A 24,934-nucleotide genomic window follows, 5' to 3' on the forward strand; every position below is an offset into this window, starting at 1 on the left:
GGAGAAATGGCAAACATGGTAGAGCAGGTATTGGAAAGTCACAAGATTACTTTTCATGAATATGAGCTGCCACCAGAAGGGTTAAGTCACAACAAAGCGTTGCACATCACCGTGCAATGGGAAGATTATTTTATCACTAGGATCCTGATTGATGGAGGGTCCAGCCTCAATATTTGTCCGTTGGTAACAGTTAGAACATTGGGAAGGGGCTGCATGAGATCAAAGACGGGGCCATCAACGTCAAAGCTTTCGACGGTTCCCAAAGGTCCACTATTGGGGAAATTAGTTTGTGATTGCAAATGGGGCCTACTTGGTTCGATGTCGATTTCCAAGTAATAGATGTGCCGACATCTTACAACTTGCTGTTGGGACGACCGTGGATTCATGCCACTGGGGCTGTAGCATCAATACTACATCAGGCAGTGAAGTTTGAGTGGAATCACCAAGAGGTGCTCATTCACGGCGACGGTAGCAATCCCATATACAGTCGCCAAACCATCCCAGCGATCGGAGGAAGAAGAAAGATAGGCGGGAAAACCTATCATCACATCGAGCGAGTCAACGCCATTGACAAAGACAAATGGTGGGACAACAAAATTGAAAGCATATTGAACTGGAGCGGATATGAACCTGACAAGGGACTTGGCAAGAACCTCCAAGGAATCGCCAAGCCTATCAAACTGAAGAAATATGGCACCACTTTCGGTCTGGGATACGAGTGTACTTGGGAGGAATTCAACAACTGGTCGCCACCATGGCGCAGTCCATACTACCTGCTGAAGCAGCCAATACCACATTTGGAGCAGACTTTCTAGCCGGCCGATGTTATCTATGGGTCAGAAGAAGAGGAAGCACTGGCAGCAGTGAGGAATTTGTTCCTAGAAGATGATGACATGGATTGATGTGTCATCTTCGAGGAGGAGGGGAGGAAGGCCCTTCCATATGGGCGGTAAGCAGAGGAGCATGCCTCAATAACTGGACCATCAGAACCACCAGAGCCCGGAGAGCCTCGGGGTAGCAAGGCTGAACAAGCATCATGCACTATCTTTTATTTTTACTAGTTGACTTTCCTTTCGCATTTTAAAATTTTGCAATAAGGTCTTCCAATGTTCAAAATAGTTATGAAATTTATCAAAGCATTTTGGTTTCCTTACAAATCTTACTCTTATTATTTTCTCTCATTACTTTATTTATGCAGCATTACTATTACCTATCTTGATGAACCAATGGTTGTGACATGCAACGAGACAACGCAACAAACGGACATGGATTCAAAGGAAGATGATATACGAGAAGAGATTGTTAAAGAAGTCGAGAACTTTGAGAACAGGCCAAAGTCCAATCTGGACGAGACTGAGATTGTAAACCTAGGAGATGCAGAAAATGTCAAAGAAACACGAATCAGCGTTCACTTATCACCATCAGAAAAGGAAGAGTACACAAAACTTCTAAGAGAATACGAGGACATATTCGCCTGGTCATATGATGACATGAGTGGTATGAGCACATCTATTGTGGCTCACAAACTGCCAACTGATCCGACATATCCACCGGTAAAGCAGAAGCTCAGAAAGTTCAAGCCTGATATAAGTCTGAAGATCAAAGAAAAAGTCGCTAAGCAGGTCAAAGCTAAGGTTCTCAGGGTAGTAGAATATCCAACATGGTTAGCCAATATTGTGTCGGTGCCGAAGAAGGATGGGAAGGTCAGAGTCTATGTCGACTACCTAGATCTCAATCAGGCCAGTCCAAAAGACGACTTCCTCTTACCGAACATACACATCCTGATCGACAATTGCGCCAAACATGAGTTGCAATCATTTGTAGATTGTTTCGCTAGATATTATCAGATCTGGATGGATGAAGAAGATGCTGAGAAAACGGCTTTCATTACGTCGTGGGGATGTACTGCTACAAGATGATGCCATTCGGTTTAAAGAATACAGGGGCCACCTACATGAGGGCCATGACTACTATTTTCCACGATATGATACACAAGGAGATCGAAGTATATGTAGACGATGTTATCATCAAGTACAAGAAAGCCACCGATCACATGGAAGATTTGAGGAAGTTCTTCAGTAGATTGAGAAGGTACAACCTAAAACTGAATTCCGCAAAGTGCGCATTTGGGGTTCCTGCCGGAAAACTATTTGGGTTCATTGTAATTCCAAGGAATAGAACTAGATCCATCAAAGGTCAAAGCTATTCAAGAGTTGCCACCGCCAAAGAACAAGAAGGACTTAATGAGTTTCTTTGGGAGACTTAACTATATCAGCTGGTTCATAGCACAATCTACAGTTATCTGTGAGTCGATCTTTAAGATGTTGAAAAAGGATGCCGCTACCAAATGGACTGATGACTGCCAACGGGCCTTCGACAGAATCAAGAAGTACCTGTCAACACCACCAGTTTTGGTCCCGCCTGATCCAGGTAGACCTCTATTACTCTACCTCGCAGTATTGGATGGAGCGTCCGGTTGTGTTCTGGGGCAACATGATGAAACGGGGAGGAAGGAGCAGGCCATCTATTATCTCCGTAAGAAGTACACCCCGTATGAGGCCCGGTATTCTCTGTTAGAGCGCACCTGTTGTGCTTTGACTTGGGTAGCTCAGAAGCTGAGGCACTATTTATGTGCCTACACTACATATCTCATATCAAGGATGGATCCTTTGAAGTACATCTTTCAGAAGCCCATGCCCACTGGCAAGCTAGTCAAGTGGCAAATCTTGTTGAGTGAATTTGACATTGTCTACGTGACTCAGAAGGCGATCAAGGGACAGGCACTAGTAGATCACCTCGCTGAAAATCCCGTGGACGGAGAATACGAACCCCTGAAAACGTATTTTCCCGACGAAGAGGTATCATTCATAGGAGAAGACATTGCAGAATCTTATGACAGTTGGAGAATGTTTTTCGATGGAGCAATAAATTTCAAAGGAGTTGGCATAGGAGCGGTCCTAGTATCAGAAATCGGTCAGCATTATCCAGTGTCTGCCAAACTCAGGTTCCCCTGCACCAAAAATATGGCCGAGTATGAAGCCTGCATCTTAGGGCTCAAGATGGCCATTGACATGAACATTCAAGAGTTGCTAGTAATTGGAGATTCGGACTTGCTTATACATCAGGTCCGAGAAGAATGGGCGACTAAGAATTCCAAAATACTCCCTTATCTGTATCACGTATAGGAGTTGAGAAAGAGGTTCACAAAGACAGAGTTCCAACATGTTCCCAGAGTCCAGAATAAGTTTGTTGATGCATTGGCTACCCTATCATCCATGATACAACATCCAGATAAGAACTTTATTGATCCCATTCCGGTGAAGATCCATGATCAGCCATCTTATTGTGCTCATGTTGAGGAAGAAGCAGACGAAAAGCCTTGGTTTCATGATATCAAGGAATATTTGACGAAAGGAGAATACCCAGAACTTGCAAATCCTACTCAGAAACGCGCACTTCGGAGGTTGTCCAACAATTTCTTTCATAGCGGAGGAATCCTGTATAGGATGACTCCTGATTTAGGATTTCTAAGATGTGTCGACGCAAAAGAAGCATCTAAACTGCTAGAAGAAATCCACGCTGGGACCTGCGGTCCATATATGAATGGCTTTGTTTTAGCGAAGAAGATACTCCGGACTGGTTACTTCTGGATGACTATGGAGATGGACTGTATCCAATACGTCCGAAAGTGTCACCGCTGCCAGATACATGCAGACAGGATAAAAGTGCCTCCAAATGAGCTTAATGCGACAAGCTTGCCGTGGCCGTTCACCGCATAAGGAATGGATGTTATTGGACCAATCGAACCCGCCGCATCAAATGGGCACAGGTTTATCCTAGTAGCAATTGATTATTTCACTAAATGGGTTGAAGCAGCATCTTACAGGGCAGTGACTAAGAAAGTCGTGGCAGCTTTTGTCCGTGACCATATCGTGTGTTGATTCGGAATTCCAGAGTCAATCATTACTGATAATAGCTCCAACCTCAACAGTGATTTGATGAAATCCATGTGTGAAACCTTCAATATCAAACACAAGAATTCTACAGCCTACAGACCTCAGATGAACGGAGCCGTAGAGGCCGCCAACAACAATATCAAGAAGATACTAAGGAAAATGATAGAGAAGCATAAGAAGTGGCACAAGAAGGTATCATTTTCTTTATTGGGGTACCGCACCACAGTCCGCACATCAACTGGGGCAACCCCCCTACATGTTGGTTTATGGTACGAAAGTAGTCATTCCCGCCGAAGTAGAAATTCCCTCCATATGAATCATACAGGAAGCTGAGCTCGACGATGCAGAATGGGTGAAGAGTCGTTGCGAACAACTAGCTCTTATAGACGGAAAGATAATGAATGCAGTTTGCCATGGTTAGCTTTATCAGAACAGAATATCCAGAGCTTTCAACAAAAGAGTCAAGCCAAGACAATTCACACTAGGGCAGCTGGTATTAAAGAAGATTTTCCCGCATGTCCAACCTAGCAGGGTCCGTACATGGTTCACCGGGTTCTAACAGGAGGAGCCCTCATACTTGTAGAAATGGACGAAGAAGTTTGGCCAAAGCCGATCAAATCAGACGCAGTCAAGCGAAACTATGTGTAACCTTTATGCTTTCTTTTATGATGTAATTTGAACTACGCCTGACCTGATTCCCGTTTAAGAGGGGATACGTAGGCAGCCCTATGAGTTCGGTCACAATTCAATAAAATTTTCATTTCCCCCCGCTATTGGAAACTCTGGTAGAATTTTGAGGAGGACCCTCAAAATTCCGAAGTCGATTCCAGCCATTTATCATTAACAGCCGTCAGAAGCAGCAGCCCAATAAACTGGGGTAGAATTTTGAGGAGGGCCCTCAAAATTCTGGAGCAAGAAAAGTTGCAATGTCTTGAACCACGTCGCAGTCGTCGGTTCATCTAAAGAAAACTAATCTTAATTATGTATTTATGTTACATTTTCTTTACTAAAATCATGCATGTTTGTTTCTGAAATCGCTCTGTTTAGCAACGCTACCCCAATGATACAGGCAGTATCACTAGATCAAAATCGAGCAGGTCAAGCAAAGCCAGCAGGGGACACGAACTAACCTTTCCCCTTTACAAAACACACAATTTTTCTTTGGATGCAGGCACTTGAGTCAAAAAGTCATCAAATATACTATACACTCACGAAACTCGCAATGCTCAGAAATACTACTCTCAGGACCGTTGCACTTACTCATAGCTGCTATCTGCACGCAGTGTCCCTAGCAGACACAGTATCCCCAAGAGTCACGATATCGCAATTTGCTATCAGCTAAGAAAACTCTATTACCATCTGCATTCACTGCATTGTATAAGGCTACCATTCTGCCTTCCAAGGTTAAGCTCTACCTCCATTTGCATGGCTGAAAGATCTCCACTTTATTTACAGTCTGCATGGCTGAAAGATCGCCACTTCATGTACATCTTGCATCGGCTGAAAGATCGCCACTTCATCTACGTCTTTCATGGTTGAAATATCCTCACTTCATCTACATCTTGCATGGCTGAAAGATCGCCACATACTGCATCTGCATGGGCTGAAAGATCGCCTTATACTACATTCTCATGGGCTGAAAGATCGCCAAATTGTCCAAAGGCGTCATCGTTCGGAGGCACCATCTTCATAGCCCGAGCACACCATGTCATGGCCTGAGGATTCCTTTTAATCTTTTGCATATCATTATTCAAAGGCATCATGGTTCAGAGGAATCATTCTCATAGCCCGAGAGCAACATGTCATGGCCTGCGAATCCTTTATATACACTTCATGGCCTAGGACATCATGGTCTAAGGACATCATCCTCACCGTCCAAAGACAACATTCATGGTCCGACGGAAATTTGCGTCATGTTTAAATTTCCGCACAATACATTGTTTATTTGCAGGCAAACAAGCGAGCAACGGCTGCCTCAGTAGGAGCAATCCCGCTCCAATTCCCCCAAGCCCTATTAGACCTTAATCGCTCATCCCATTGCGTCTGTTCTTGAAAAACCTCCATCGGCATACCTCGCCGATGGATCCTGAACTACATATGACCTGATTCCTGTAAGACCAGGGATATGTAGGCAGCTCAGGAACCAGAGCACGGTCATCAAACCATTTCATTCGATCAAAATTGATCATCATATCTTTACCTGACAACTCTTTCATCCTTCCCGGGTAAAGAGGGGCAGTTGTCGATATCCAATTTTTCCCTATATATTTTCATATGTAAAATACCTTTTAAAACAATATATATATGCATATATAAGCATATCCCAAGGTCCTATTATTTTTCTCAATTTTTTTTAAGATTTTTAAATCAATTTTATTGCCCTATTATATATAAAAAAAACAATAAGTGTTCCAAAATTGGTATTTTGGTAATTCATTTATTAGATTCTCTTGTTTATACCAAAATATAGCTAAGGTAATTTTTGCACATTTTTTACAAATTTATTTAGTATTTTAAAGCTAAATTGCATATAATTGTAATATTAGCCTATTTTAGATTTAATTGCGTTTATAATTACAAAATTGATTCCAGTATTTTAATTTAATATTTACATATTATTAATTGATTTAGTACTTTAAATTTTGTTTCCAGAAATTATTTTACTATTTTAAAAATAAATAAGGAAAAAAGTGGCTATTTAAATACTAGCCCCAACTATTTCGATTATAGCCTTAAATCAACCCCAATTGAACCCAATTCCCAATCTCAATTTCCCAACCCAATTTTAATTTAAACCCCCCTGACCCCAATTAAATCCTACCCGAACCAGACCCCTCTCATCCTGGCCGTTGATCTCTGAGATCAACGGCCCCTATTCACTCTTACCTTTTTTAACCCAAACGACCACCCTAACCTTCTCATTTCTCACCTACCAGCCGCCTATGAACCCTCCACTCTCTCAAACACTCTCGAACCTTCTCAAACCCTAGCCGCCTCATACCATCTCTGCCCTGAAAGCCACCGGAATCTATGGCTTCCAAAGCTATGAGAGTCCTACACCGGCCTCCTATGACTCCCACGTGCCTGATTTCTGAAGATTCAAGGCCTGGCCTTGAAGGATTGTACCCAGACCTCTGTCTATTCGAGGTTCCACGGCCATCTCCGGCCTTATTCTGGCGTACCATGGTTGTTCGAGCCTGATTTTGACCTCTCCGACTTAGATCGGTGACTCTTCAAAGCCTTTCTCACTACTGGGTTCCTCTGAAACCCTAACCCTTTGAGGTTTTCTTTGATTCTTTTATATCTGTTGTATATCTATGCTTTCCCTAGGTTTTCAAACGATTTCTCTGGCCTTTCTTTCAAAATTACTTTCAAAACCATTTCTTTTCTGATCTAGGGTTTTCTGGAAAAATGTTTAAGTGTTTCTCTAACTTTCTTTCTTTTTTCTTTTGTGTGCATCTGCCTATACTATGTTCTTATATTTTTTCTTCTTCTACCACATTTTTGTATGCTTCTTCTACTGTGTTTTCTGTTCTTGTACGCATCTCCTACTGTGTTTTCCTATAATATGTTCTCGTATGCTTTTCTGTTGTGTTCTGGTACTTTCTTCTACCATGTTCTGATATGTTTCTCCTACGATATTTTCTACTGTGTTCTTAAGTGTTTTACTATTTTCCTTCTACTAAGTTTTGTTTAAGTTTCTTCTAAAAACTTCTCAGCATGTTTCTACTACTGATCTTATCAGTCTTTTCCATTACGTTTCGTGTTAGTTTCTTCTACTCTATTTTCTTTGAATTCTTCCGCTATGCTCTGTATGTTACTTTTCTATCATGTTTCTCACGAGTTTCAGTTGCTGAGAGGAACATAGTAGAGGTTTCAATTCTTTCTAAGACCTCTGAACCTATTTTGAATCTCTGAAATGAGTTTCAAAATATTTGTTCTTCATATGATTCCAGCTCTTGCTAAGCTCTTCTGCACTGGATCTTCTACTGATTTTACAATGACACCACAGTCTTTTTCATGCTTAACATGTTCGTATGCTCATTATATATGATGAATTTCCCTCTAAAATGGTTTTCAAAGTGAGGTGCATTAAAGACGAGGACGGTCGAGTATTGATGGAAGAGGCCTAGATTAGGCAAAGATGGTAGTCGTACTTTCATAAACTTCTGAATGAAGAGGGGGATAGAAAAAGCCATCTCAACTTTAGGTATTGTAGGTGCATTAAGGTTGGGGAGGTCGTGGGTGCGATAGGTAAGATGAGTCGGGGCAAAGCGACCGGACCAGACGAGATTCTAGTAGATTTTTAGAGATATGAGGGTAGAGCAAGCTTGGTGTGGCTGACTAGGTTGTTTAATGTTATCTTCAGGATGAAGAGGATGCCTAATGAGTGGCGGTGGAGTACAATGGTTCCAGTGTACAAGAATAAATGTGATATACAAAATTGTAACACCTATAGGGGTATCAAGCTACAAAGTCATACCATAAAAGTTTGGGAGAGGGTGGTGGAAGGGAGGATAAGGAGGGAGGTGTCTATATCAGAAAACCAGTTTGGGTTCATGCCGGGTCGTTCTACTACAAAAGCTATCCACCTTATCAGGAGGTTGCTGGAACAATACAGGGATAAGAAGAAAGATTTGCATATGGTGTTTATTGACCTAGAGAAGGCGTATGACAAGGTTCCCATGAACGTCCTTTGGAGATGTTTGGAGGTGAAAGGTGTGCCGATAGCTTACATTAGGGCGATAAAGGATATGTATGATGGAGCTATGACTCAGGTTAGGACTGTGGGAGGTGACTCAGAGCCTTTTCCGGTGGTTATGGGGTTACACCAAGGATCTGCACTCAGCCCGTTCTTATTTGCTCCGGTGATGAATGCACTGACACACCATATCCAATGAGAGGTGCCATGGTGTATGTTGTTCATTGATGATATAGTTTTGATTGATGAGACACGAGGCGGCGTTGGGGATGAGTGTTGGCCAGTCAAGAAGTCACATAACCAGAAGATGAAAGTTGTAGAAATGAGGATTGTTGAGGTGGATATGTGGGCACACTAGGCTGGATAAAATTAGGAATGAAGATATTCGGGAGAAGGTAGGTGTGGCTTCGGTAGATGACAAGATGTGGGAAGCACGACTTAGATGGTTCGGACACATGCAGAGGAGAAGCCTATATGCCCCGGTTAGGAGGTGTGAGCGGTTGGCTTTGGCAGGTATGAGAAGAGGTAGAGGGCGACCTAAGAAGTATTAGGTTGAGATGATCAGACAGGACATGGTGCGGCTCTAAATTTTCGAGGACATGGCTCTAGATAGGAAGGTGTGGAGGTCGAGCATTAGGGTTGTAGGTTAAGGGGTAGTCGAGCATTAGGGTTGTAGGTTAAGGGGTAGTCAGGCAGTCGATTTATGTTGTGTTTCAGACTTTTGTATAATATTTGTGGTACTACTTTTCCATCTATTTGATATCTCTCACGTTGCTGATATTATTTTTTCGGGTTTTGTTGTCACAGATCTATTATTTTAGAGCCGATGTTTTGGCCGAAACAGCCTCTCTACCTCCTCCGGGGTAGGGGTAAGGTCTGCGTACACTTTATCCTCCCCAGACCCCACTGAGTGGGATTTTACTTGGTTGTTGTTGTTGTTCAAGAAGAAGGAGCTAAATTTGAGGCAGATGAGGTGGTTGGAGCTATTGAAAGACTATGATATCACCATCTTGTATCATCCCGGGAAGGTCAATGTGGAGGCCGATACTTTGAGTAGGAAGTCGGCTAGTATGGGTAGCCTTGCGTATATTCCAGTCGGTGAGAGACCCCTTGCTTTGGATGTTTAGGCTTTGGCCAATCCGTTCATGAGGTTGGATGTTTCGGAGCCCAACCGTGCTCTAGCTTGTATAATCGCTTGGTATTCATTACTTGAGTGTATCAGAGATCGGCAGTATGATGACCCTCATTTGCTTGTCCTTAGGTACACAATGCGGCATGGAGATGCCAAGCAAGTTACAGTTAGAGATGATGGATTTTTGAAGATGCATGGTCGTATTTGTGTGCCCAATGTGGATGAACTTAATGAGTTGATTCTAGAGGAGGCCCATAGTTCCCGGTACTCTATTCATCCGGGCACCGCCAATATATATCAGGACTTGTGGCAGCATTATTGGTGGACGAGGATGAAGAAGGATATTGTTGCATATGTAACTCGATGTTTGAATTGTTAGTAGGTAAAGTACGAGCATTAGAGACCTGGTAGTTTGCTTTAGAAGATTGAGATTCCTGAGTGGAAGTGGGAGCGTATCACTATGGATTTCGTTGTTGGACTCCCACGGACTCAGAGGAAGTTTGATGCAGTATGGGTTATTGTGGACAGGCTCACTAAGTCAGCGCATTTCATTCCTGTGGCAGTTTTATTGTCACAACCCAAACCGATGGGCCGCGACGGGTGACTGAGTCCTACCTGTCAAGCACCCCTAAGCATGCGTCTAGGATATGAATCTGTATAAGATCTGTTGAGTTACGAGATGTATAAGGAGGAAATCTGTCCAAAAAAGGCATATATACATATACATACAATATACGTAGGGCGAGCCGACAAGGCTGCTATAGACAACTATATATCTCAAAACTGGAAGTCGTCAAGGCCACATACTACCCAACTAGACATATTATCTACAGACCTCTAATAGAAACATAACTGTACAAAGACGGGACTGAGCCACGTCATACCCATATATATATATATATATATATATATATATATATATATATATATATATACAAACGTATCGTACCAAAATCCAAAGCAGCTCCGAATCAAGTGGAGCATGCCAACTCTCGCTGATCAGGGATCCTAAGAAGGGGGACCGTCAGCTTGCCTACCTGCACATGCGGGCATGAAACGCATGCCCGGTGAAATAGGGCGTCAGTACGAAAATGTACTGAGTATGTAAGGCATGAAAATTAGTACGTAAAAGACATAGATGAAACATGGAATATAGAAACACGTCTTTAAATCTGAATAAATTTATAATTCTGAAACATTTATAATGTCATGCACGTGCGTATAAATGTCATGCCATGCATAGGTATAGGTGTACATAATATCATCAAGCCACTGAGGGCATCCCATCATATTGTCTCGGCCTCTGTGGGCAACATCATCAATATATACTAGCTGATCAGGTGGTGATACATATATAATGCTATAACCTTTTCATATATCTCATATACATATATTTACATATATACGTGTATATAACGCCATCTGATCATGGGTCAATGCACATATATGAAATGCATAAAAAAATACGTAATAATCTCAATATCCCTTCCGGATAAACTTTTCCAACTGCGTATATTTCTGAGACCCATGAACAGAAGATAATAATAATTCTCATGGGGAATCAAGAATATAGACACCCCTACTATTTCTATGAATAGAGTAATTTATGAAAACTGTGTGTTTGCTCGTTTCTTCTATATAATTTGGACCATGTCAAAAGAAAGAAGGGAGGGCCTTAACATACCTGGAATAGGAAAAACTCCGTATAATACTCCATTGGAAAACTTTTGTTGATTGAACGAAATTTGCCTTTGCTCCTTAGAAATTCATGGAAGAAAATATTTTCTGGTTCACAAAATTTTGGAACGAATAACATTGAATTCATTTGATTTTGAAGGAAAACGTTTCTAGTTCTAACCTTTGAATGAATTTGGTACTAAATTGTGATAATATCACATTTGTGGATTATCAGATTCCTACAAGGATAGATTATACCAAAAACCAGAATAGAGATTGAAAAGTGCAGTAAAAAAAATACTTCCATAGTTCTAGAAAAGTTGTCTTCTTAAACAATTGTGATGTTGGGTCTGACACCTATTACGTACACAGGTAACTCCATGGATAGCATATGATTTTTCTATCTTTGCGGAGATAATAATCTTGATTTCTCATAACTTTCATTTAATTTTATTAACTAATAAATAACACTCTTAGATAAGAAAAAGTAAACTTGGGGCATGGGAGGTTAAAAAAAATCTGATTTGACTCCTAAAAAAATATTTATTAAAATGACTTACACTTGCGAGAAATTTGAACACGTTGAATGAAACCTAAACTATTCCATAAGAGGAAAAGCAATGAGAAAATAAAAAGAGACCAAAAGGAGGCAATAATGAAAAGATGTAGTAGTATCTATTAAACTTTTCTTATTCCTTAGGTGTAAGACACCTATTTACAATAGTTATGAGTCACCTTTTAAATTGGTGGCCTTGTGCCACGTGGAGACTGGGTGAAGATTAGTAATCTTTACCCACTTATTAGTTAACTGAGTAATGCCCCGTTACACGATAATTAACTAATTACCTGCATAATTTAAAAATTACCCCAAATTACTTAAAATTCTATTTATTTTTAGTATACTTCATATATACTTTATATATTATACTACGTGGTCGTTTGGTACCTTGCATGGTACTAGTTCATGATTATCGGGTATTATCGCTCGACCCGTATTTTACTCCAAATTGGCCACTTTCAACTAAACTCGTTTTCTTTAATTCATGTACCCTTTATCCTTCATGACACTTATTTATCGCTTGTTACAAATAGCATAAATACATTAACCTCAAGATAATCTCATCCCCGAGTCCATGTCGGTTAACTGAAAATTAAATTTTAACGTACGAAAACGCGAGATGTAGCATCCTTCCCCCTTAGAAACATTCGTCATCGAATGTTCAACTCCCCGTGATCCATATAACTTTGGCAGGTTCGCCTCTGTAACAACACCCCTACCAACTCTCCCCGTAGAAGCTTAATGACCCAACGACATATAAGACCATAATTATGAATAACGACAATGGCCTCACATGACCAACGACAATAACCAACACAAGAATTTATACACGCAGCTTGAGGTTATGACGTCTCAGTCGGACCCTTCTTTGGAGGAGGAAATAGGTAGGGATATCTAGACTTCATGTCTTCTTCGGCCCCCCAAACCATTTCTTCCACATTGTTGTTCCTCCAAAGCACTTTCACGGAGGCTATCTTCTTATTCCGTAACTTGCGGATTTGTCAGTCTAGAATGGCAACCGAAACTTCCTCATATGATAAGTCTTCTGTAATCTGTACGTCATTCATGGGCACCACTCGGGTAGGATCGCCAATGCACTTTCGTAACATAGATACATGAAAGAAACTGGATGGACAGACTCCAATTCCGAGGGCAATTCTAACTCATAGGCTACTTGGCCCATTCTCCAAATGATCCTATAAGACCCAATATACCGTGGGCTAAGTTTGCCTTTCTTGCCAAACCTCATCACACCCTTCATAGGTAAAACCTTTAAGAATACCCAGTCATCAACCTCAAACTCTAAGTCTCGTCGCTGCACATCACAATATGACTTCTGACGACTCTGAGCTGTCAATAGTCAATCCCGAATCAATTTTACTATTTCTATGGCTCGCCAAACCAGGTCTGGCCAATGTAATCCAGATTCTCCAACATCAAACCACCCTATAGACGACCTACACTTTCGTCCGTAAAGAGCTTCATATGGAGCCATCTGAATGCTAGAATGGTAGTTATTATTATATGCGAACTCAGTAAGCGGCAGATGATCATCCCAACTATCTTTGAAGTCTATTATACAAGCTCGTAACATATCCTCCAATGTTTGAATAGTATGCTCAGCTTGTCCATCTATCTAGGGATGAAATGTTGTATTAAGACTTACTTGAGTCCCCAATCTTTTTTGGAAGGACCTCCAGAAGTTAGATGTAAATTGAGCTCCCCTATCCGAGATAATAGATACAGGGACACCATGCAGTCGTACTATTTCTCTGATATAAAGCCTCGCATAATCCTTTGAGGAACATGTAGTTCTAACGGGTAGAAAATGGGCTGACTTTGTAAGCCTATAAACAATCACCCATATCAAATCGAACCTAAGCTGGGTACAAGGTAAGCCTACGATGAAATCCATATTGATTATTTCCCATTTCCAAGTCGGAATATCCATAGCCTGCAATAATCCACCGGGTTTTTGATGTTCAATCTTAACCTGCTGACAGTTAGGGCACTGGGTAACAAACTCCGCTATATTCTTTTTCATTCCATCCCACCAATATACCTCCTTGATATCATGATACATCTTTGTTGCTTTTTGATGGATAGTGAGTTTCTCCAGGATGGTGAGTTTCTCCCATACCTACCGACGCAGCCTTACAATATTAGGGATACATAATCGTCCTCGATATCTGAGGACCCCATCTTCTATAATTTCAAATGGTGTCTTCTTCTTTTGAGGGGTGTATCCCTATAATGAACTAATACAAGATCCTCGTACTGGAGTTCCTTTACTTGTTACTAATGAGGATATTGTCGTATCCTGAATAGAAATTCCAATATGACCTGAGTCTAGTAACCGAACTCCAAGACTAGCTAGCTGGTGAACCTCATGGGCTATTCTCCTTTTTTCTTTCTGGCTATCAATGTGACAGGCTACCCATAGATCTATGGCTGAGGGCGTCGGCTACTACGTTCGCTTTCCCCGGATGGCATGAAATATCAAAGTCATAATCTTTAAGTAGCTCCAACCGTCTTTTTGACGTGAATTCAATTCTTTTTTTTTTCTTGAAGATATACTGAAGGCTCTTATGATCCGCATAGGTATCAACATGAATACCATACAAGTAGTGCCTCCACATCTTTAGTGCATGAATCACCAGGGCTAACTCTTAATCGTGGGTCGGGTAGATCTTCTCGTGCTTTTTTTTAGTTATTTGGAAGCATAAGCTACAATGCCCGAAAGCGGTATAACCGGTGTTGAAGTTAATCCATCCTTCAATGCCCAAAAACTTCATTTGCAAGGATTGGTTCATTGAAACTTAGTTCCCTTCTGAGTTAACTTACATGGGTATCCTAATCTTTTACAATTCAGGAATTTTTCCTCTTTGTAGGCCCAAACTTTATCCTTTATCCATCACAATTACGCCCTTATCCCACTAGTAGGGCAGCATTTCATCTATTCTAACATTACTAGTTTTAGACTCCTTTGAGTTCTTTCAGGCTATACTGAGCCTTCTGTAACTTAGAGAAATCATCAGCTTTATTATGAACTTATTCCCAAGGACTTATCCATTGTTGTTACCTTTTTCACTCATCTTTTCTTATCCTTCCTCCTGTCTTTCTAAAACCTTGTCGCTCTACCATACTTTAGCTTTGCGACCTACACATATCTATTTATACTTATTCGCAACCTTTCTTCAACTTACTTGCATCATATTTCCTTATGTTATTCCGGAACATTAAGCGAGACACCACATACTATTTTGGTCGAAGGTGCTTAGAAGAGAAGAAAATTTTGTTACAAGTTTCCTGTAATAACCTGCCAAACGGAGAAGCTACGAACCTCCGTCGGTGTTATGGGTCTAGGCCAAGCCTTCAATGTCTCACTCTTTTGTGTATTCACCCGGATGCCTTCACCCAAAATAATATGCCTAAGGAAAGTTACAGAGTTCAACCAGAATTCACATTTAGAGAATTTTGCATACAACTTCCCTTTTTGTAGAACTCTGGGTACAATACGCAAGTGATCTGCATGCTCAGCCTTTGAACGAGAATATACCAATATATATCACCGATAAATACGATTACGAACAGATCTTAAAAAGGGCTTGAAAACACGGTTCACTAAATCCATGAATACTACTGAGGCATTCGTTAAACCAAACGACATAACACGAAACTAAAAGTGCCCATATCTAGTCCTGAATGCTGTCTTCGGAATATCTTCATCCTTAACTCTTACTTGATGGTACCCGAATATTACGCCTTGCAGTATTATGATGATATTATGCTCTGCAGTAATATATTACGATGATGTTACCCTTTACAGTAATATATTACGATGATGTTGCGTCCTGTAGTAATATATTACGATGATGTTATGCCTTGCAATATTATATTACGGTGATATCATGGTTCGCAGTATTAAGTTACGACAATGTTGCACCCTGCAGTATTACATTACGGTGATGTTACGCTTTGCAGTAATAAGTTGCGACGATGTTGCACCCTGCAGTATTGTACGTTGAATTTGTCGTAAGGTAATTGACATCAGTCCAAGGAAAAGATTACTTGGGGATTATAAGGATTATAAGTGATGAGTAAATTCGTGAAGGTAAGAGGGTAAGTAATATCGAAGAAAATGAATTTTGTCGAAGTTTGGCATTTTGGGTAAAATACGGCCCGAGCTAAAATACCCGGTATTTATGGACTAGTGTCATACAAGATACTACATGACCATGTTAGTAAGGTGTATAAGGTATGTGAAAAGTGAGTAATATTTTAAGTAAATGGGAATAATTCTCAATTTTGCGGGTAATTGATTAATTACCGGGTAACGAGACATTACCTAATTAATTGGGAATATATTTGGCTAAGATTAATCCTTTCCCTCCCCTCCAAAAATGTGGCAGCAAGCCACTACACTAACTATATGACTCTTAGTCTTGGTTAAATATGTGGCAAGCTAATTTGTGGTATACAAGACATTTATACATCAAAAGGACTCCACCAACGTCTAAGAATGTAAAAAATGGAGTTTTGGGTTTTCTGCTTGGTAAAAGTTGATTCAAATTTTCTATTTCACTTCCCTTTGATATGGCTAGACCATTCTTGTTCATTAAACAAGCATTTAACCAAGTACTGTCATCAGTGTGCTCTTAAAACCCCATATTTTCTAGTTCAAGAATGCCTCATTAAGCAGAAACTTGATTCGTTCCAAGTAATTCAAAGAATTGAAGCTTGATTCGTTCAAGGATTCAAGAACAAAAGCAAGAATTCAATCCGATTTTTGGGGTTCTAAATTCAATCCACGAAGGTTTCCAACAAAAATTGTTAGAATCATCGCAACGTAAAATTATGCGGTTCCAAAAGAGTACTGTGCAATTTTCAAGAATATTATACGGAGTTTTCCCTACTCTAGGTATGTTAAGGCTAAGCTTTTTCTTCATTTTAGCATTATCTCGTAATTACACAAGTTTGATAACGAGGCATAAAGAAAAATTCATATCCCGGAATTTACGTATATTTTGCTAGTCTCGCAAGTTATAATATTTTCTTTATCTGGACTTCATATTCCATTGAGTATTTCCGTCTTCCAGTCAAGAAAGCAGAGAGTTTTTATATACAGTATTAAAGTATTTTTATTACCATCGAGCTATAATCGATGGGCAGGCCCCTATTGGGCAACGTCTGATCAGATAGTAAGTTATATGGTGATCCAACTATGGCCGAGCGCCTGTGAGTGAGCCCAGTTAGTCGAGATACCGAGCCTAGTATGGCCGAGTGCCTATGAGCGAGTCTACTACGGTAGAGCAGTTATATATATACCGAGCCTTATAGGGGCGGATAACTATTTTACTTATATATTGAGAGAGTTGAGTCAGTATCAGCAGGTAAGCATATCTTCAAATTATCTATGACTTCCAGCTACTTGCAGTTATTATAATATCAGTTCAGTTTCAGCTTTCACTATATTGCCTTACATACTTAGTACATTATTTCGTACTCACGTCCTTTTTCTAGGGGCACTGCATTTCATGCGTGTAGGTCAGACAGACAGATGGGCAGGCCACTTCAATAAGTGTTGCCCGAGTTCAGCTTGATCGGTAAGCTCCATGCCTTTCGGAGTTTCCGGGTCTAGAGCCTTATGTACCTCATGTATATATATGTATATATGTTATGAGTAGGTAGGGGAGCTGTTTCAATCATAGTATATCGATTAGTAGAGGCTTGTAGACATATCTTGTCAGTTAGTGCAATATGTTTGGCTTGCAAGCCTTGTATGTATATTTGGTTGGTTTGTCAGCTGTAATAGTTATGACGGCCTTGTCGGCCCAGTTTTATATTAACATTTAGTCAGCATTCACAGTTATCTTGAAATGTAGCCCATGGCCAAAGTATGACATCATATGTTCAGAGTCCCTTAGTTGCAAGTTGGTATGCAAGGATATGTGAGGCACTGAGGTGCTGGTCTCGGCTCCAGGTTCGGGGCGTGACACCAGACCTCAAGTCTATCTTTGAAAAATACTTGGCACTTTGCAACTGATAAAATAAATCATCAATTCTCGGGAGCGGGTACTTATTCTTGATCATCACCTTATTCAACTGCCTATAATTAATACACATTCATAAGGAACCATCCTCCTTTCTCACAAACAACACAGGTGCTCCCCACGGTGACGTACTAGATCTGATAAAGTCCTTTTCAAGCAAGCCCCTTAGTTGTTCCTTTAACTCGTTCAGCTATGCAGGGGCCATTCTATAGGGGGAATAGATATTGGATGCGTATCTGGTAGTAGGTCAATAACAACTCAATTTCTCGCTCTGGAGGTGTCACGCCCCCTTTTTCTTGTGAAATCGGGTTTATGACATTTGGGAAGACAACTCGTCCCCTTTCGGGAATTGGGTTTGAATTGAAGAGTCGATACCTAATGATTTAAGTACATTAGGACACTAAGAAGGGTTTGATTTGAGCAACCAGAGATTGAGTAAGAGCTTGAAATTATCCCAAGGGGAAGGTATTAGGCACCCCTCAGGATCCACTAGTGTGGTTCCCGGCCAAATAATTGTTGTGACTTTAGGTACAAATAACACGTAGGCAAATAAGAACTTCAAACAAGAGGGGATTTTCACGTAATGGTTACAAAATAGGTGAAGTTAAAAGAACTAAAAGAAAAGCTGATTCTTTTTAAAGAAAATAGTTTGAAATTTGAGAATAAACAACGAAACAAATAAATAAAGGAAAAAGGGTCCTAGGTTTGTAAATAATATGGATCACCCCACACAACATCCGGTAATCACTCCTCAGTGAGGGGCTACACGTGATGTTACCGCGAGGTCATCATATCCATATCTACCCTTCCCACCCATTAAGGTATTAAAACGCGGAATGATCTCGTTTACTGATTGCATGCTATTACACGCCCCAATCCTATCAGTCCCTGAGGCATTTGGGACTACTAATCCTAAATGGGAGGGATATTGGGCTTACTTGTGGTTTCAAAAGGTAAAAATACTAAGGCGACAAACAAAACATATATGGCAAGTATGGGAAAGCATATAAACAAATGAAAAGGCTCAAACAGACCTCCTTTAAACAGAGAAAGCAAGTAGTTAGCATGACTTACACATACTGTTTAGGGTTTGATTAAAACTTAAAGGGTCGAGGCAGACTGATTTATTACATAGTTCAGATAAGAAGCCCAAATCAGGCCTGCCTGCTGGTTGTAGCATAAAAAATCTGATTCAGTTTATAAGTTATCCTTCGGCTTGCCTAAGTGTTGGATGAAGACCTATATGCATGATGACTATTGATTTCAGAAACAATGAAGTGAATTGATTACATACTGAAGAAACAAAGGCGAGCTTTTAGCAAAAGATCGCCAATTGTACAACTGGTAATGCGTTATTATTGCTGATTTTAGGCTTATAAATGAGTGAGGCGATTCAGATTAGAAAGGCTTTGAAATATGATCTCTTGGAGTCGGTTTACTTCATACTTCATACAGAAAGTCTGAATCAGGCTCTCCTTGGTTGTATTTTAATTTCTGATGTATTTTTCTTTACTTTATTTTTCTGGGCTATAACTTTGTAATAAAACTCTCGGGGATGGCTAGTGAAAAGGGAGGGGTAACTATGTATGCAAAAAGGTGTAGATAACCTGCCTATAGGAGTTTCTAAATTTCTATATTTCCATATAGATACCATGTCTATAGGAGTTTCTGAATTTCTGCACTTCCATATAGATACCATGTCTATAAGAATCTCTGATTTCTACACTTCCATATAGATACCATGTCTATAGAATTTCTACATTCTCATATTAGATAACCTCCCTATAGGAATTTCTGCGCTCTCATGTAGATACCATGTCTATAATTATTCGAAATCTGAATTTTGCATATGCATGTAAAAAATATGCCTATAGGATTTTCTGAATCTTGCATATCCACTTCTCATTAGGCAAACATGTTTATAGGTCTTAATAACCAACTGCAATTAGATATCATGTTCATATAATACATAGTACCCAGACATCATGTTTATAGGATTTTTACATTTCATTATGTCTATAAAGGTGTTCTAAAGTGGACAACCGCATAGAAAGCATGCCTATAGGAGCAAGTCGCAAGCCTTATTCTCTCTTGCTTTGGCCAATCGGAATAACTTCTTGTCCCCGCCTTTGCCCCCAAGCTCCTTATACAGCCGACCAAATGTAGCAGTCTTATCCTCTATGACCGCTAATTTTGCCTCCTTCCTAGCCTCCTTATATCTTTCTCTGTTCGCTCTCATCTGATCCTCGTCTGTGCTCTCTACTAACTTAATGTAAGCCGCTTTCTTGGCTTCCACTTTACCTTGGACCATGTCATTCCACCACCAATCGCCTCGGTGCCTGCTAGAGTAACCTTTCTAAACTCCCAACACCTCTTTCGCTGCCTCCCTTATACAATCCGTTGTTGCCGTCCACATAGCGCTAGCGTCCCCACCACTCTTCCAGGCACCCATAGTCGTCAACCGCCCCTCCAACTCCCGTGCATTATCCTTAGACAAAGCTCCCTACCTGATTCTCGACTGACCCCATACAAACCTCTTCTTCCTCTTCATCAAGATACCCACGTCCATCACCAGGAGCCTATGTTGATTTGTGAGGTTCTCACTCGGGATCACCTTGCAATCCTCGCACAACCCCTTATCATACCTCCTGAAGAGGAGATAGTCAATGTATGTCTTAGCCACCATACTCCGGAAAGTAACCAAATGTTCCTCTCTCTTAGGAAACATAGACTTCACGATTACCAACTCAAAAGTGCTAGCAAAATCTAACAGTGAGGTACCACCCCCGTTCCTATCACCAAAGCTGAAGCCACCATGCACCTCACCATAGCCACCAGCAGACGACCCAATATGACCATTGAAATTCCCTCCTATGAATAGATTCTCCGTAGGTGGAATACCTCGTACCACCTCATCCATCGCCTCCCAGAAGTGCCTTTTAACCTCCTCGTCCAAGCCCGTTTGTGGGGCGTAAGCGCTAATGACATTCAGAGTGCTCCCTTCAACTACTACCTTAATCGCCATCAATCTGTCATTCACCGCCTAACCTCTACCACCGACTCTCTGAGCTCTCTATCCACCAAAATGTCCACTCTGTTCTTGCCCTTCATGACCCCGGAGAACCACAATTTATACCCGTCTACATTCCTCGCCTTCAATCCTACCCACCTAGTCTTCTGCACACACGCTATATTGACCCTCCTTTTCTGGAGAATCTTTGCCAGCTCTATAGACTTACCCGTCAATGTTCCTATATTCCACGATCCAATTCTCAACCTACAGGAGACCTTGTTCCCTTTACCCCCTTCGGGCCCCGTCCCAACCCTTGACCTTTGCCCTCTCCACCTCTCTACTACCCGAACTCCCCGAGGACATGACCCTACTCTGGCATTACAAACCACAGTCTCTATACCTACAATGGTGTAAAGTTAAAAAAAGAAAAAACACTACATAGACTAGACTGACTAGACTAGTACGAAATATTATGACAACAAAGTAACTAACACATGAGACAGAGAAACAGGAGGCGGGAGGTACCAATTCCCGCGAATAAAACTTGGAACTTTTGACTTGGTATACTCCCGATACTGTGAAACCCGGCGTATAGCTGCTGCTCTACTGCTTGTGCGCATGCACCTCCCTACCGCCGCCAAACAGCCACCAAGTGATACCTGCAAAACACACAAATGCCCATTGAACCAAGAGAATAGGGCGTTCCGACGGCAAATAATTCCGATGGCGAATACGGGTCTTCCCTAATTCCGTTTCAAAAAAAGTTTTTTTTTGAAGAAAGATATGGTGACTATTAATTCAAAATTCACAAAACAAACTTTTCAAGTATAACCAGGTAGGTTGAATTACTATTGTTTCTTTAAGAAATAATTGACAGTTCGAAAATGCATGCTTTTTCTTTCAAGAAAGGAACGAAGACAAAACTTGGAAAGCTGAAAATTTTGAAGGAAACCCAATTCAAATTGCTAGTAAACAAACTGATTTGAGCAAAAATTGGATGAAAAAGTGTCAAGATTTGAACAAAAAATTGGATGAGAAAGTGTCAAGATCTGAGTAAAATCTCAATTCAAAGCAGGAAAAAGTTTGAGTCTGTTGGAATCTGCTACTGAGCAAGAAAAAGTATTAGAAAAATATTGCAGTGGCAAAAAATAAACTAAATAAAACAAAATTGAATTTCTTGCAAATGAAATTAAAGAAAGAAAGGACCAGTTCTGCCGTATTCGGCGAAAGAACGATGGAGTCACCGGATGGAGTGATACGGTGTACGGCAACGAATGTAATGTAAACCAAAGAACCAAAATCAATATCAGACAATGGCTTTCAACTTGAAATCCCTTTTTCTTGTGAAATTGAGAACTAATTTTTGACTTGAAAATAGAAAAAGAGAAGAACTTTTCGGGTATGGATTTTTCAAAATGGATATATGGTCATGTGGTATTATTCTGTACGTGATAATCGCCGGTTATTTGCCGTTTTACGATCAGAATTTAATGCTAATGTACAAAAAAATCTACAAAGGTGAATTCAAGTGCCCGAAATGAATTTTATCCTTCTGAACAAGTACTGCAAACTCTTGTGATTCGTGAACACTTCACACGATACGCCATATAGATAATGTCTCCAAATCTTCAGTGCGCGAACAATGACTGCTAGTTTCAAGTCATGAACTGGATAATTCTTTTCGTGAATCTTCAACTGCCGCGAAGCATATGCAATAACCTTGCCACCCTGCATCAATATCGCACCTAGTCCAATACGAGATGCGTCACAATATACTGTATAGGGCCCTGAACCTGTGGGCAACACCAACATTGGCGTTGTAGTCAAAGCTGTCTTAAGCTTCTGAAAACTCGCCTCACACTCATCCGACCACCTGAACGAGGCACCTTTCTAGGTCAACCTGGTCAGCGGGGCTGTTATAGATGAAAGCCCCACCACAAACCAACGATAATAACCCACCAAGCCCAAGAAACTCCGAATCTCTGTAGCTTCTGTGGGTCTAGGCCAGTCCTTGACTGCCTCAGTCTTCTTAGGATCCACCTGAATACCTTATGCTGATACAACATGACCCAAGAATGCAACTGAACTCAATCAAAACTCACATTTCGAGAACTTAGCGTATAGTTGGCTGTCACTCAAAGTTTGAAGAACGGTTCGAAGATGCTGCTCATGCTCCTCCCAGCTGCTGGAGTATATTAAGATATTGTCAATGAAGACAATCACAAAAGAAATCCAAATACGGCCTAAACACTCGGTTCATCAAATCCATAAATGCTGCTGGGGAATTTGTCAACCCAAATGACATCACTAGAAAGTCATAAATGCCTATACCGAGTGCGAAAAGCTGTCTTAGGGACATCGGATGCCCTAATCCTCAACTGATGGTAGCCAGACCTCAAATCAATCTTTGAAAACACCTTTGCACCCTGAAGCTGATCAAATAAATCATCAATCCTCGGCAAGGGATACTTGTTCTTGATGGTGACTTTGTTCAACTGCCAATAATATATGCACATCCTCATTGATCCATCCTTTTTCTTTACAAATAACACTGGCGCACCCCAAGGCGAGACACTAGGCCTAATGAAGCCCTTATTAAGCAAATCTTGCAATTGTTCCTTCAATTCTTTCAACTCTAGCGGGGCCATACAATATGGCAGAATAGAGATGGGTTGAGTGTCCGGAGCCAAATCAATGCAAAAGTCAATATCCCTGTGAGGTGGCATCCCCAGTAGGTCTGCAGGAAATACCTCTGGAAACTCACGAACAACCGTTACGGAATCCATGGAAGGAACCTCTGCACTGGAATCGTGAACATAAGCCAAATAAGCCAAACACCCCTTCTCAACCATACGACGAGCCTTCATATAAGAAATAACCTTACTAGTAGAATGACCAGGAGTCCCTCTCCACTCCAATCGAGGCAACCCCGGCAAGGTTAAGGTCACGGTCTTCGCGTGACAGTCCAGTATAGCATGATAAGGTAACAGCCAATCCATCCCCAAAATGACATCAAATCGACTATATCCAGAAGTAGGAGATCTACAGGGGTCTAAATGCCCCCAATAATAACCATACACGAGCGATAGACACGATCTATAACAATAGAATCACCCACCGATGTGGACACATATACAAGAGCACTCAAAGAATCACGAGGCACAATCAAATACGTAGAAAAATAAGATGACACATAGGAGTATGTATAACCTGGATCAAATAGAATTGAAGTATCTCTACTGCAAACTAAAATAGTACTTGTGATAACAGCGTCGGATGACTCAGCCTCAGGCCTAGCTGGGAAAGCATAACATCGGGGTTGGGCCCCACCACTCGGAACTACATCCCTGGGACGACCTCCTGCTTGCTGGCCACCACCTCTAGCGGCTTGACCTCCACCTCTAGCTATCTGACCCCTACCTCTAGTTGGCTAAGCGGCCGGTGGAACACCTGGTACTAGAACCATGGCACGAGAACCTTGATGTTGTGAACTGCTCGATGCTCGAGGGGAAAATATAGAAATGTGCCTCGGATCGTCACAAGTATAACAAGACCTCGGCTGTTGAGATTGCTGAGCCTGAAACTGACCCTAACGGCCTGAGTAACCACCTTGAAAACTCTAGAGCGGAGGTGCACTGATAGGAGCTGGTGGTGCACTAGAGGGTAGATGATCAAAATACTGCATATGAGGGCCACGACCACCTGGAGCACCGTGAGAAGCCTGAAGTGATGAATGAAATGGCCTGGGAGGATGGCCTCCACCAAAAGAATCCCTACCTAAAGACGAGGAACCACTGAACCTACCAGAATGACGAGGCCTCTTGTCAGACCCCTAACCACTC

At 41.1% G+C, this 24,934-nt stretch overlaps 1 long non-coding RNA gene across 1 annotated transcript in view; it reads right to left on the reverse strand.

Annotated features, from left to right (window-relative positions):
* Nucleotides 1-22,629, reverse strand: part of LOC138886431 (uncharacterized) — a 37,809-nt gene extending 15,180 nt beyond the window's left edge. Inside the window, exons 1-3 of the long non-coding RNA XR_011405163.1 lie at nucleotides 22,299-22,629; nucleotides 21,618-21,751; nucleotides 10,740-10,827 (exon numbers count right to left, since the gene is read on the reverse strand). This is a non-coding gene — a long non-coding RNA (uncharacterized lncRNA). The remainder of the gene's footprint in view (nucleotides 1-10,739; nucleotides 10,828-21,617; nucleotides 21,752-22,298) is intronic.
* Between the last annotated feature and the right edge of the window lie 2,305 nt (nucleotides 22,630-24,934).

Source organism: Nicotiana sylvestris, chromosome 2, assembly GCF_000393655.2.
Source record: "Nicotiana sylvestris chromosome 2, ASM39365v2, whole genome shotgun sequence".
NCBI lineage: Eukaryota > Viridiplantae > Streptophyta > Magnoliopsida > Solanales > Solanaceae > Nicotiana > Nicotiana sylvestris.